The sequence below is a fragment of the Oncorhynchus kisutch genome, linkage group LG14 (assembly GCF_002021735.2).
Source record: "Oncorhynchus kisutch isolate 150728-3 linkage group LG14, Okis_V2, whole genome shotgun sequence".
Lineage (NCBI taxonomy): Eukaryota > Metazoa > Chordata > Actinopteri > Salmoniformes > Salmonidae > Oncorhynchus > Oncorhynchus kisutch.
Window position 1 is genome coordinate 589,856 of NC_034187.2, and position 14,946 is coordinate 604,801.

At 43.1% G+C, this 14,946-nt stretch overlaps 1 protein-coding gene across 1 annotated transcript in view; it reads right to left on the bottom strand.

The window, feature by feature from the left end:
* Window positions 1–11,744, bottom strand: part of fgfr3 (fibroblast growth factor receptor 3) — a 229,702-nt gene extending 217,958 nt beyond the window's left edge. The window contains 1 exon segment of the mRNA XM_031787620.1: window positions 11,092–11,744. The gene's annotated coding sequence lies outside the window, so the exon portion shown is untranslated.
* Between the last annotated feature and the right edge of the window lie 3,202 nt (window positions 11,745–14,946).

Below are 14,946 nucleotides of genomic sequence, written 5' to 3' on the forward strand. Positions count from 1 at the left end.
TAGCCCTGTAGCCCACTAGCCCTCTAGCCCTGTAGCCCTCTAGTCCTGTAGCCCACTAGCCCTCTAGCCCTCTAGCCCTGTAGCCCTCTAGTCCTGTAGCCCTCTAGCCCTGTAGCCCTGTAGCCCTCTAGCCCTGTAGCCCTCTAGTCCTTTAGCCCTGTAGCCCACTAGCCCTCTAGCCCTGTAACCTCTAGCCCTGTAGCCCTCTAGTCCTGTAGCCCTCTAGCCCTGTAGCCCTCTAGTCCTGTAGCCCTCTAGCCCTGTAGCCCTCTAGCCCTGTAGCCCTCTAGTCCTGTAGCCCTGTAGCCCACTAGCCCTCTAGCCCTGTAACCTCTAGCCCTGTAGCCCTCTAGTCCTGTAGCCCTCTCGTCCTGTAGCCCTCTAGTCCTGTAGCCCTGTAGTCCTGTAGCCCTCTAGCCCTGTAGCCCTCTAGCCCTGTAGCCCTCTAGCCCTGTAGCCCTCTAGTTCTGTAGCCCTCTAGCCCTGTAGCCCTCTAGTCCTGTAGCCCTGTAGCCCACTAGCCCTCTAGCCCTGTAACCTCTAGCCCTCTAGCCCTGTAACCTCTAGCCCTCTAGTCCTGTAGCCCTCTAGCCCTGTAGCCCTCTAGCCCTGTAGCCCTCTTGCCCTGTAGCCCTCTAGTCCTGTAGCCCTGTAGCCCTCTAGCCCTCTAGCCCTGTAACCTCTAGCCCTCTAGTCCTGTAGCCCTCTAGCCCTGTAGCCCTCTAGCCCTGTAGCCTTCTTGCCCTGTAGCCCTCTAGTCCTGTAGCCCTGTAGCCCACTAGCCCTCTAGCCCTGTAACCTCTAGCCCTGTAGCCCTCTAGTCCTGTAGCCCTCTAGCCCTGTAGCCCTCTAGTCCTGTAGCCCTCTAGCCCTGTAGCCCTCTAGCCCTGTAGCCTTCTAGCCCTGTAGCCCTCTAGTCCTGTAGCCCTGTGGCCCACTAGCCCTCTAGCCCTGTAACCTCTAGCCCTGTAGCCCTCTAGCCCTGTAGCCCTCTAGTCCGGTAGCCCTCTAGTCCTGTAGCCCTGTAGTCCTGTAGTCCTGTAGCCCTCTAGCCCTGTATCCCTCTAGCCCTCTAGCCCTCTAGTCCTGTATCCCTCTAGCCCTCTAGTCCTGTAGCCCTCTAGTCCTCTAGTCCTGTAGCCCTCTAGTCCTTTAGTTCTGTAGCACTCTATTCCTGTAGCCCTGTAGCCCTCTAGCCCTGTAGCCCTCTAGTCCTGTAGCCCTGTAGCCCACTAGCCCTGTAGCCCTCTAGTCCTGTAGCCCACTAGCCCTCTAGCCCTCTAGCCCTGTAGCCCTCTAGTCCTGTAGCCCTCTAGCCCACTAGCCCTCTAGCCCTGTAACCTCTAGCCCTCTAGCCCTGTAACCTCTAGCCCTCTAGCCCTGTAACCTCTAGCCCTGTAGCCCTCTAGCCCTGTAAACTCTAGCCCTGTAGGATGAAAACTGGTTCCGTCTTAAATGGCACCCTACTCCCTATAGTGTACTCCCTCCCTCTCTTCCTTTCTCATTCTCTTTCTCCCTCCCTCCCTCCCTCAGCTAGCTGCACATTACATCACTCTCAGTTAGGAGGGGAATGTTTGTCTGTGGCTTAAATTTAGGAAAAGTAATAAACTGATAGAGAGAGAGAGAGAGAGAGAGAGAGAGAGAGAGAGAGAGACAGTAGAGAGAGAGAGAGATTGAGGGAGAGAGAGAGAGAGAGAGAGAGAGACAGTAGAGAGAGAGAGAGAGAGAGAGTAGAGAGAGAGAGAGAGAGAGTAGAGAGAGAGAGAAACAGTAGAGAGTGAGAGAAAGAAACAGTAGAGAGAGAGACAGTAGAGACAGAGAGAGAGAGAGGCAGTCGAGAGAGAGAGAGAATGAGAGAGAGAGACAGTAGAGAGAGAGAGAGAGACAGTAGAGAGAGAGTGAGAGAGAGAGAGACAGTAGAGAGAGAGAAAGTAGAGAGAGAAACAAACTGATAGTATATCTGTGTATATCTGGGCTGAATTCTCGGCTGAAGATGCAGCGTGTAGTATGAACCCTCAGCTTCTAGAACAACACAAACAGAAGCTGAAGAGGCAGATATACAGTGACTTCACAAAGAATTCACACTGAGACAGAGAGAAGCAGTATGACTGGGACAGACAGAGAGAAGCAGTATGACTAAGACAGACAGAGAGAAGCAGTGTGACTGGGACAGACAGAGAGAAGCAGTATGACTAAGACAGACAGAGAGAAGCAGTATGACTGGGACAGACAGAGAGAATCAGTATGACTGGGACAGACAGAGAGAAGCAGTATGACTGAGAGAAGCAGTATGACTGGGACAGACAGAGAGACACAGTATGACTGGGACAGACAGAGAGAAGCAGTATGACAGACAGACAGAGAGAAGCAGTATGACTGAGACAGACAGAGAGAAACAGTATGACTGAGAGAAGCAGTATGACTGACAGACAGGGAGAAGCAGTATGACTGAGAGAAGCAGTATGACAGACAGACAGAGAGAAGCAGTATGACTGGGACAGACAGAGAGAAGTAGTATGACTGGGACAGATAGAGAGAAGCAGTATATCTGGGAGAAGCAGTATGACTGAGACAGACAGAGAGAAGCAGTATGACTGGGACAGACAGAGAGAATCAGTATGACTAAGACAGGCAGAGAGAATCAGTATGATTGGGACAGACAGAGAGAAGCAGTATGACTGGGACAGACAGAGAGAAGCAGTATGACTGAGAGAAGCAGTATGACTGGGACAGACAGAGAGAAGCAGTATTACTGGGACAGATAGAGAGAAGCAGTATAACTTGGAGAAGCAGTCTGGCTGAGACAGACAGAGAGAAGCAGTATGACTGAGAGAAGCAGTATGACTGGGAGAAGCAGTATGACTGGGACAGACAGAGAGAAGCAGTATGACTGAGACAAACAGAGAGAAGCAGTATGACTGAGAGAAGCAGTATGACAGACAGACAGAGAGAAGCAGTATGACTGGGACAGACAGAGAGAAGCAGTATGACTGGGACAGATAGAGAGAAGCAGTATAACTGGGAGAAGCAGTATGACTGGGACAGACAGAGAGAAGCAGTATGACTGGGACAGACAGAGAGAAGCAGTATGACTGAGACAAACAGAGAGAAGCAGTATGACTGAGAGAAGCAGTATGACGGACAGACAGAGAGAAGCAGTATGACTGGGACAAACAGAGAGAAGCAGTATGACTGGGAGAAGCAGTATGACAGACAGACAGAGAGAAGCAGTATGACTGTGTAGGACAGAGAGAAGCAGTATGACAGAGACAGACAGAGAGAAGCAGTATGACTGGGACAGACAGAGAGAAGCAGTATGACTGGGACAGACAGAGAGAAGAAGTATGACTGGGAGAAGCAGTATGACTGAGAGAAGCAGTATGACTAAGAGAAGCAGTATGACTAAGAGAAGCAGTATGACTGGGACAAACAGAGAGAAGCAGTATGACTGGGAGAAGCAGTATGACAGACAGACAGAGAGAAGCAGTATGACTGTGACAGACAGAGAGAAGCAGTATGACAGAGACAGACAGAGAAAAGCAGTATGACTGGGACAGACAGAGAGAAGCAGTATGACTGGGACAGACAGAGAGAAGAAGTATGACTGGGAGAAGCAGTATGACTGAGAGAAGCAGTATGACTAAGAGAAGCAGTATGACTAAGAGAAGCAGTATGACTGGGACAGACAGAGAGAAGCAGTATGACTAAGAGAAGCAGTATGACTGGGACAGACAGAGAGAAGCAGTATGACTAAGAGAAGCAGTATGACTGGGACAGATAGAGAGAAGCAGTATGACTGAGACAAACAAACAGGCTGCAGGTCCAGTCTCTCTCCCCTGATGTCGAACCACTAAAGACGGACTAGTCAGTGATCAGATTAACTACTGTCGACCCACTATAGACCGACTGGCCAGTGATCAGATTAACTATTGTCGACACACAATAGACCAACTGGTCAGTGATCAGATTAACTACTGTCGACCCACTAAAGACAGACTGGTCAGTGATCAGATTAACTACTGTCGAACCACTATAGACCGACTGGTCAGTGATCAGATTAACTACTGTCGAACCACTATAGACCGACTGGTCAGTGATCAGATTAACTATGATTGATACATAACCAGCTCAGCTCGGATCATTAGTGTGAGTTTGTGTTGCCTTCTCCAGTACTGAAACCTCATGGTTGGCCCTTACTCTCTCCTCTAAAGGTCCTCTCCTCGCTCATAGTTGTTAATGTTAGGGAGGCTGCGAATTTTCGCAGCTTTTTGTTTTCAAGATTTCAACATCCTGCTACTCATGCAAGGAATATAGTAAATGCATATGATTGTCTCTAAAACTGGTTAAATCATGTCTGTGGCTATAACAGAACGTGTTTAGGAGGCAATATCGCAAGGAAAACTGTTCACCAAAAACACAAAACAAATATCCATCCGCCAGTCTCTGTATTGTCTATGGCAAGGGAAAATAGATAGAGCCCCGTTTACAATGCCTACAGCTTCCACACGATGTCGCCAGCACTGGTAATTCAGTTGTAGTTTATCCTTGGTGGGATGAGGAATAGGCACTTCCTGTCTTGGGGTCCACCGAAGGAAGTTATGAAAGGGAGAATATGGACGATGATTTCAAGACTTGCTGCTATCGAATACAGATCGCCCCGTGATCAATTTGATCGATTATTAAAGTTTATTAATACCTAAAGTTGGTTTACAAAGGTAGTTTGAAGTGTTTTGTCAAAGTTTATAGGCAACTTTTTTAATAAAAAAAAATGCTGTTGCGTTTTGGAAAGGTGCTTTTTCCTGGATCAGACGGGCTTCATAAATGGACATTTTGGGTATACATGGACGGATTTAATCGAAAAAAATACCCAATTGTGATGTTTATGGGACATATAGGAGTGCCAACAAAGAAGCTCGTCAAAGGTAATGAATGTTTTATATTTTATTTCTGCGTTTTGTGTAGCGCCAGCTACGCTAATTATTTCTGTTTACGTCCCATTTGGTTATTTCGGGGGTTGCATGCTATCAGATAATAGCTTCTCATGCTTTCGCCGAAAATAATTTTACAAATCTGACATGTTGGCTAGATTCACAACGAGTGTAGCTTTAATTGAGTACCCTGCACGTGTGTTTTAATGAAAGTTTGAGTTGTATCGAGTACTATTAGTTGGCGCTCTGAAATTTCCGCTGATTTGGTCCCTGTACAGGGACAGCAGCCGTAAAAGGTTTAATATATTTTTAGCTACATTTTACCACTAAATCATTTAGTTTCCTATAATGAATTATGGTAACTATAAATTCTGCAAGAGTGTTTTATATTCTAATAGCTGAAGGTCTGTTAGATCTTTGAATGTTGTAAGCATTGTTCACATTCTTGTCACTCCTCTTGTAAAGATAATCAAGTCAGTAATAATAAACAGGCTGGATGAGCCAACAGGTCAGTAATAATAATAAACAGGCTGGATGAGTCAACAGGTCAGTAATAATAAACAGGCTGGATGAGCCAACAGGTCAGTAATAATAAACAGGCTGGATGAGCCAACAGGTCAGTAATAATAAACAGGTCAGTAATAATAAACAGGTCAGTAATAATAAAAAGGCTGGACGAGCCAACAGGTCAGTAATAATAAACAGGCTGGATGAGCCAACAGGTCAGTAATAATAAACAGGTCAGTAATAATAAACAGGTCAGTAATAATAAACAGGTCAGTAATAATAAACAGGTCAGTAATAATAAACAGGTCAGTAATAATAAACAGGTCAGTAATAATAAACAGGCTGGATGAGCCAACAGGTCAGTAATAATAAACAGGCTGGATGAGCCAACAGGTCAGTAATAATAAACAGGTCAGTAATAATAAACAGGTCAGTAATAATAAACAGGCTGGATGAGCCAACAGGTCAGTAATAATAAACAGGTCAGTAATAATAAACAGGTCAGTAATAATAAACAGGCTGGATGAGCCAACAGGTCAGTAATAATAAACAGGTCAGTAATAATAAACAGGTCAGTAATAATAAACAGGCTGGATGAGCCAACAGGTCAGTAATAATAAACAGGTCAGTAATAATAAACAGGTCAGTAATAATAAACAGGCTGGATGAGCCAACAGGTCAGTAATAATAAACAGGTCAGTAATAATAAACAGGTCAGTAATAATAAACAGGTCAGTAATAATAAACAGGTCAGTAATAATAAACAGGTCAGTAATAATAAACAGGCTGGATGAGCCAACAGGTCAGTAATAATAAACAGGTCAGTAATAATAAACAGGTCAGTAATAATAAACAGGTCAGTAATAATAAACAGGCTGGACGAGCCAAAAGGTCAGTAATAATAAACAGTCTGGATGAGCCAACAGGTCAGTAATAATAAACAGGCTGGACGAGCCAACAGGTCAGTAATAATAAACAGGCTGGACGAGCCAACAGGTCAGTAATAATAAACAGGTCAGTAATAATAAACAGGTCCCGCATCCTGGCGGGCTGTATCACCGCCTGGTATGGCAACTGCACCGCCCTCAACCGTAAGGCTCTCCAGAGGGTAGTGAGGTCTGCACAACGCATCACCGGGGGCAAACTACCTGCCCTCCAGGACACCTACACCACCCGATGCTACAGGAAGGCCATAAAGATCATCAAGGACATCAACCACCCGAGCCACTGCCTGTTCACCCCGCTGTCATCCAGAAGGCGAGGTCAGTACAGGTGCATCAAAGCTGGGACCGAGAGACTGAAAAACAGCTTCTATCTCAAGGCCATCAGACTGTTAAACAGCCACCACTAACATTGAGTGGCTACTGCCAACACACTGTCAATGACACTGACTCTACTCCAGCCACTTTAATAATGGGAATCGATGGGAAATGATGTAAATATATCACTAGCCACTTTAAACAATGCTACCTTATATAATGTTACTTACCCTACATTATTCATCTCATATGCATACGTAGATACTGTACTCTATATCATCGACTGCATCCTTATGTAATACATGTATCACTAGCCACTTTAACTATGCCACTTGGTTTACATACTCATCTCATATGTATATACTGTACTCGATATCATCTACTGTATCTTGCCTATGCTGCTCTGTACCATCACTCATTCATATATCCTTATGTACATATTCTTTATCCCCTTACACTGTGTATAAGACAGTAGTTTTTTGGAATTGTTAGTTAGATTACTTGTTCGTTATTACTGCATTGTCGGAACTAGAAGCACAAGCATTTCGCTACACTCGCATTAACATCTGCTAACCATGTGTATGTGACAAATAAAATTTGATTTGATTTGATTTGATTTAGGTCAGTAATAATAAACAGGCTGGATGAGCCAACAGGTCAGTAATAATAAACAGGTCAGTAATAATAAACAGGTCAGCAATAATAAACAGGCTGGATGAGCCAACAGGTCAGTAATAATAAACAGGTCAGTAATAATAAACAGGTCAGTAATAATAAACAGGCTGGATGAGCCAACAGGTCAGTAATAATAAACAGGCTGGATGAGCCAACAGGTCAGTAATAATAAACAGGTCAGTAATAAAATCATATACCACCTGGAGCTTCTCCCCTGACACATAGACATCTGGTTAGGTAGCATCTGTTGCCCTCTTTGTGAAGAACATGCAAACAGTTTTTTTCACATTGAGATGCAAACACGAGTCACTGAGCCACTTTGTAACCTGGACCATTACAGTAGTGAGTTCTTGTGCAGCTTGTTGTTTGCTCTTTGCATGCACATATATCACTATATCATCTGCATAAATTTGAACTTCAGACCCAGTACAGACAGAAGGCAGATCATTAATGTACAGGCTGAACAGGAGGGGCCCCAGTATTGACCCTTGGGGCATGCCCACATCATAGCTAAGAGTGGGCGACAGCTCATTGCTCACTCTGACACACAGAGTTCTGCCTTCAAGGTATGATTTCATCCATCTCAAGGCATCGGGGGAAAAGTTGAACTTGGACAATTTTGTGCTGAGAATCTCATGGTTTACAGTATCAAAAGCCTTCCTTAGGTCCAGAAACACAGCCCCAACAACGCCCCTTTTGTCCATCTTGGACTTCACATTGTCCAGAAGAAAGCAGTTGGCCGTTTCTGTGGAGTGTTTCGCTCTGAAGCCAAACTGCATGGAGTGTAATGTGGAGGGGCTGTTGTTGAGGTGGTCAATCAGTTGTTCTGCTACACACTTTTCAGCAACCTTTGACACTACAGGTAGTATACTAATGGGCCTGTAGTTACTCACGTCAGCAGGGTCACCTGATTTGATTTGATTTGAAATTGGATTTGATTTGATTTAAAGATGGCCGTTATTATGGCCGACTTCCAGACCCTTGGAAACACCCCCAGACCAATAGATGTGTTGGTGTCCTTAGTAATGAGGCCAATGAGTGACTCTTTGTAGTTTTTAAGAAAGATAGAGTCCAGCCCAAACACATCTTTGTCTTTAGAGTTCTTTAGTGAGTTAATCACCTTGTTCACCTTTGACTCAGAAACCTCCCTTATGATGAAGACAGGTTGAGCATCATTCACTAGCACTGAGCCCAACAAACCAGTGGAGGGGTTCTGTGTCAGTACCCTGACAGAGTCAATAAAATAGGAATTGAAGGCTATTGCTATTTCGACTGCATCCTGTGTTAGATTGTTATTCACCATAATTTCTAGTCTTTTTGCAGTGTTACTATGGTCTTTCCCTGTTAACTTTTTTTGATTCTCCCAAATCAATTTAGAATTTCCCTTTGCTTCACCAATGATGTTAATAAAAAAGTTTGCCTTGGCCTGTCTGATTTCTTTCATCACCTTATTTCTCAACATGGTAAACCTATGTCTGTCATGCTCTAATTTGGATCTTAGGGCTATTTTTAGAGCATAATCTCGTTCTTTCATCAATTTCCAGATTTCTCCATTTAGCCAAGGAAGAGTGCTCTTCTGGCCAGGTTTGGATTTGATTTTCTTTAGGAAGCCATTTATTGTAGTCTGGATTGTAGATAGAAAAACCTGACTATCAGCTTCCACGTCTGTATAGGACAAGAGATCATTCCAGTTAATTCCCTTAATTGTGTTTTCAAAATGTGTTTAATTCACTCTTAGGTATTCTTAGTTGATCCGGCTTTCTAACAGTAGAGAGGTTAAACCTGCTCTTAGACAGCTTTCTGGCTATAAGTGTCAGATTATGATCAGACAGCCCAGTAACCATATTGAATGATTTAGTCACTCTCTCTGGTTTATTACTGAACACCAAATCAATCTGTGTTTTAGAGCAACAAGTCACCCTGGTTGGCCCTTTAACTAGCTGTGTAAGGTCAAAGGTATTAGTGATCCATTTGAGGGTTTTCCTACAAGACTTGTCTTCATAATTAATGTTACAATCTCCCATTAAGATGACCTCTTTCCCAAAATCACATTCCCTAAGCATCTTTCTTTGATATCATTATTAATTAGTCATTGGCTCTCACTAAAAAGATAGGCCCACAAACGTTAGGCTTGTAAAATTAACAATGGTATTACATTTAGTCCAATGAATGAATAAAAAGGCCTAGGAGTAGGAGACTATTCGGTTATGCAGCCCTCCCGCACTTCTCTGATTCAGGTTAAATGCGGAAGACACATTTCAGTTGAATGCATTCAGTTCTACAACTGACCAGGTATCCCACATTTCCTTTCCCTAATTGTTCCATTTGGAAGTGTAGCCCAAATATCCACTACAGCTCTCAGACTGACTGGGGAGAGGGGTCTCATGTAGAGGATGATGTGCTGTACACCATGGCCTACAGCAACCTAATATCTGTGGAGATGGGAGATGAACACGGCTGAAGACAGTAGCTTAGTAACATGGTACAGTGAGGTTGGTGAAGCAGCATTGTAGAGCAGTCGGGTGAAGGAAGGGGTAGTTTTGCCCTGTGTGAAACGCCACATTCACCAGAGAACAGAGGTTGCAATTATTTTACTTTATACATACTAAAATACTCATTTTAGAGTGTAGATGTACACAACCGTAATTAACTGAATATTTACTCAGCTATTTATAACAAAAACATTGTTTCCCAACCTTGACAAAATATTACTTGTATTTGGCCTATTGATCATGATGAACCAAATCCAAACTGCAATAGATCACTTTTGTTATCAGGGGTAGGCCATCATTGTAAATAGGAATTTGTTCTGAACTGACTTGCCTAGTTAAATAAAGGTGGAATATATAAATAAAAATCACGGTCTGTAGCAGCCTGTTCAGTTCTGTAACAGTCAACTATAACTATCAGATAGAAGCGTGGGTGGGTCTCCGAGGGTTCCAACACAGTATTAAAGTACATTTATGCTTGATCAAGTTCGTGCTTGGTGAATCCTTATGGAGGGTGTGACGCAATTGCGGAGCCTCTGGAGGCATGCAGAGGCCAAATTGAGTTTGGTACCGCTTTACCCCGCGCCTCCCAAATTGTAAAACAATGCTAAGGGTTCTGCATAACTCCTTATAGCTCTGCATCATTGGTTGAAGGTAAGTAGGGCGGGAGGTCCTGCATAAACACCAATTCACTTCCTTGACAACTTCCTTCATAACAGCTCTGCTCAGCAAAGGGAGAAGTATACATGGCCTGACTTCTGCAGAGGCCGTATCGCAGTAAATGGTGCACGGCCACTGCTGACATCAGATTGACCATGTACGGCCTTTCAGCCTACAGCACGGCAGTTTATCGTGATCCCCATAGCGCACCTGTGCGTCCAGAGGAGACAGCGGTGAACACTGACAGACAGACCTGTCCGGGTGCCGGGCCACGGGGGACCGGAACAAAAGAGCTCTGATAGCAGGAAGCTCATCCTGAGACGCTCAGCTCTCTATACGCTCACATACCCGGTTTAAATTATGTTATGGATGCCGACGGTAACAACAGTCCAACTGGTTTATAGTCAACCAACCTGTCTGTCTAACTCTCGAAGGCTATAATCAAGGAAGTGCTGCTCGCATTAAGTCGGCTCCAATATTCACCCAACTTTCTCTCTTATATCGTAACAACAATATAATTATAACAATCATAATAATAGTAATAGTAATCAAATCATATGCAATCGGTCTTACCCAAGGATTGTAATCCTTTCTGTGTGATTCCGTTTTGACAGCGATCCTTTATAAGAGTTAATTATCACCATAAGAATAAACAAAACTGTTCCTCAAAACTGCTCCAAAAACACTATATATGTACATCCGCCTAGAAGTGTTGTAGTTGTAATATTATGCAGTTCTAAAATCAAATCCCAACAAGCAGCCTGCCTGAGCGCCTCTTCCACCCGGGCAGAGAGATATCCCCCCGAAACGATCTCTTCAGTCTTCAAGTCTAAATCCTTTTGTAACCGCGTCGTGTTCAGCTGTTGTATCCAGTGAGTGACTATATAATCCACATGATTTAATCATCTCTCATCTCTCTCTCTCTGGTCAGTTCCGTAAGGACCAGGTCGGGACCGGGAGAGAAGGATCAGCTCGTTCCGCTCTACTCCACAGTGTTAATGTCTGCTGCCTCCAGACTCTGGACTGGAACTGCTGTCTGGTTGTTGGTGAAGTACAGCTCGAGTCCCACGCGGCGCTGCGCAGTGTACCTGATCCTACTGACTGACTGACTGACGCGGGAGATAAAAGCAGCCTCTGCTTTGAGATGTCTTTCTCTCTGTGGCGATGTGCAAGAGCTTCTGGTGTCGCCTGCCAGTACGCTCGAGGCTTTCAGCAGATCAGCAAGTCGGGAATGTTCTAGGGGAGAGTTGGAGACGAGGAGGAAGGCGCCTCCCACCATCTCTTCTAGAATACAATCAATGGTCGTTATTGGATTGTATGTCCAAGCAGATAATCTACACTCACTCGACACACACTAGGTGCTCTTACAGCACAGGAGGCTGCTGAGGGAAGGATGGTTTATAATAATGGCCGGAACAGCGCAAACGGAACGGCATCAAACACCTGGAAACTATGTGTTTGATGTATTTGAAACCATTCCACCTATTATGCTTCACTCATTACCATGAGCCCGTTCTCCCCAAAAAAGGTGCCACCAACCTCGTGTCTTATCGACTACAACACTGAAACTAAGAAATGTAGAATAATATAGACTCTTTAAGATTTATCGTTTTAGATACAAGATCTTCTATCTATTACAAAATAGGTTAAATAACATCCCTGTATTTCAAATCATAGTGTGATTCAGGTTTCAGTGTCTTGTTCACAATTCTGATGACATCATTTGTTATATCTAATATATCTAAATGACTGAAAATACAAAGAGGGCTGTCAATACAACCCATGTCTGAATATACAGTGCCTTCGGAAAGTATTCAGACCCCATTAAATGTGACACATGTTGTTATGTTACAGACTTATTCTAAAATTGATAAAATAGGGGGGGGTGGGGGGGGGGTTCGTAGTTAATCTACACACAATACCCCTTAATGACAAAGAAAAAACAGGTTTTATACATTTTGACAAATGTATAAAATAAAAGCAGAAGTATCACATTTAGATAAGTATTCAGACCCTTTACTCAATGCTTTGTTAAAGCACCATTGGCAGCGATTACAGCCTCCAGTCTTCGTGGGTATGACACTACAAGCTTGGCACAGCTGTATTTGGGGAGTTTCTCCCATTTTTCTCTGCAGATCCTCTCAAGCTCTGTCAGGTTGGGGAGTGATGCTGAAAATCAATTTTTATGTCTCTCCAAAGATGTTAGATCGGGCTTAAGTCCGGGCTCTGGCGAGAACCTTCCAGAAGGACAGCTGGGCCACTCAAGGACATTAAGAGACTTGCCCTGAAGCGCGCTGTGTTAAGAAGCAGCACGGCTGGTTGGGTTGTGTATCGGAGGAAGCATGACTTTCAACCTTCGTCTCTCCCAAGCCCGTACGGGAGTTGTAGCGATGAGACAAGATAGTAGCTACTACAACAATTGGAAAAAAAGGGGTAAAAAAAAAATTACAAATTAAAAAATTTGCCATATCCTGAATGTTGGAGAGAAACCAACCCTGACAGACCCAACCATAACCCTGGAGCAGAAGCTTTAAACAACATGTGTTAAACAACATGTCAATTGGTGTCTTCAACTGACAATGTTTTCAGAGGGCAATTTTTTGATGCCATGAACTGCAGATAGATCCTTAATATGACTCCCTGGTCTGGTTGGCTGGTTGCCTGGCTGGCTGGGGTGAGTGGCTGGCTGGGGTGAGTGGTTGGCTGGGGTGAGTGGAGGGCTGGGGTGGGTAGGTCTACTGAAACATTGATAAGAGGTAATATATCTACTGAAACATTGATAAGAGGTAGTAGGTCTACTGAAACATTTATAAGAGGTAATATATCTACTGAAACATTGATAAGAGGTAGTAGGTCTACTGAAACATTTATAAGAGGTAATATATCTACTGAAACATTGATAAGAGGTATTACTCCTACTGAAACATTGATAAGAGGTAGTAGGTCTACTGAAACATTGATAAGAGGTAGTAGGTCTACTGAAACATGTATAAGAGGTAATATATCTACTGAAACATTGATAAGAGGTAGTACTCCTACTGAAACATTGATAAGAGGTAGTACTCCTACTGAAACATTGATAAGAGGTAGTACTCCTACTGAAACATTGATAAGAGGTAGTGGGTCTACAGAAACATTGATAAGAGGTAGTGGTCCTACTGAAACATTGATAAGAGGTAGTAGGTCCTACTGAAACATTGATACGAGGTAGTACTCCTACTGAAACATTGATAAGAGGTAGTAGGTCTACTGAAACATTTATAAGAGGTAATATATCTACTGAAACATTGATAAGAGGTAGTACTCCTACTGAAACATTGATAAGAGGTAGTAGGTCTACTGAAACATTGATAAGAGGTAGTAGGTCTACTGAAACATGTATAAGAGGTAATATATCTACTGAAACATTGATAAGAGGTAGTACTCCTACTGAAACATTGATAAGAGGTAGTACTCCTACTGAAACATTGATAAGAGGTAGTACTCCTACTGAAACATTGATAAGAGGTAGTAGGTCTACTGAAACATTGATACGAGGTAGTACTCCTACTGAAACATTGATAAGAGGTAGTACTCCTACTGAAACATTGATAAGAGGTAGTAGGTCTACTGAAACATTGATAAGAGGTAGTAGGTCTACAGAAACATTGATGAGGGAGTAGGCCTACTGAAACCTTGATAAGAGGGAGTAGGTCTACTGAAACATTGCTAAGAGGTAATATATCTACTGAAACATTGATAAGAGGTAGTACTCTTACTGAAACATTGATAAGAGGTAGTACTCCTACTGAAACATTGATAAGAGGTAGTGGGTCTACAGAAACATTGATAAGAGGTAGTGGTCCTACTGAAACATTGATAAGAGGTAGTAGGTCTACTGAAACATTGATAAGAGGTAGTAGGTCCTACTGAAACATTGATAAGAGGTAGTAGGTCTACTGAAACATTGATAAGAGGTAGTAGGTCTACTGAAACATTTATAAGAGGTAGTAGGTCTACTGAAACATTGATAAGAGGTAGTACTCCTACTGAAACATTGATAAGAGGTAGTAGTCCTACTGAAACATTGATAAGAGGTTGTAGTGCTACTGAAACATTGATAAGAGGTAGTAGTCCTACTGAAACATTGATAAGAGGTAGTAGTCCTACTGTTTTATTTATGGCCAGATTTGAACACATTTTAAAACTGCAATCAACTAATGTCATCAACTCGACAAATTAATTTACAGTTTTTAACAATCACTTTGGTACTAATTTCATAACCCTGTGGTCATTTTTCAAAACTCTAGACACAAAACTCAAAACGGTCATCACATGCTGTCCAATGTTCAAAACATTGCATTGATTGTGCATTCATATCTTTAAAGAAACCTTGCATTTGCGGAATCATTGGTTCAAATAACCTATTTATCATGAAATACCATAGGA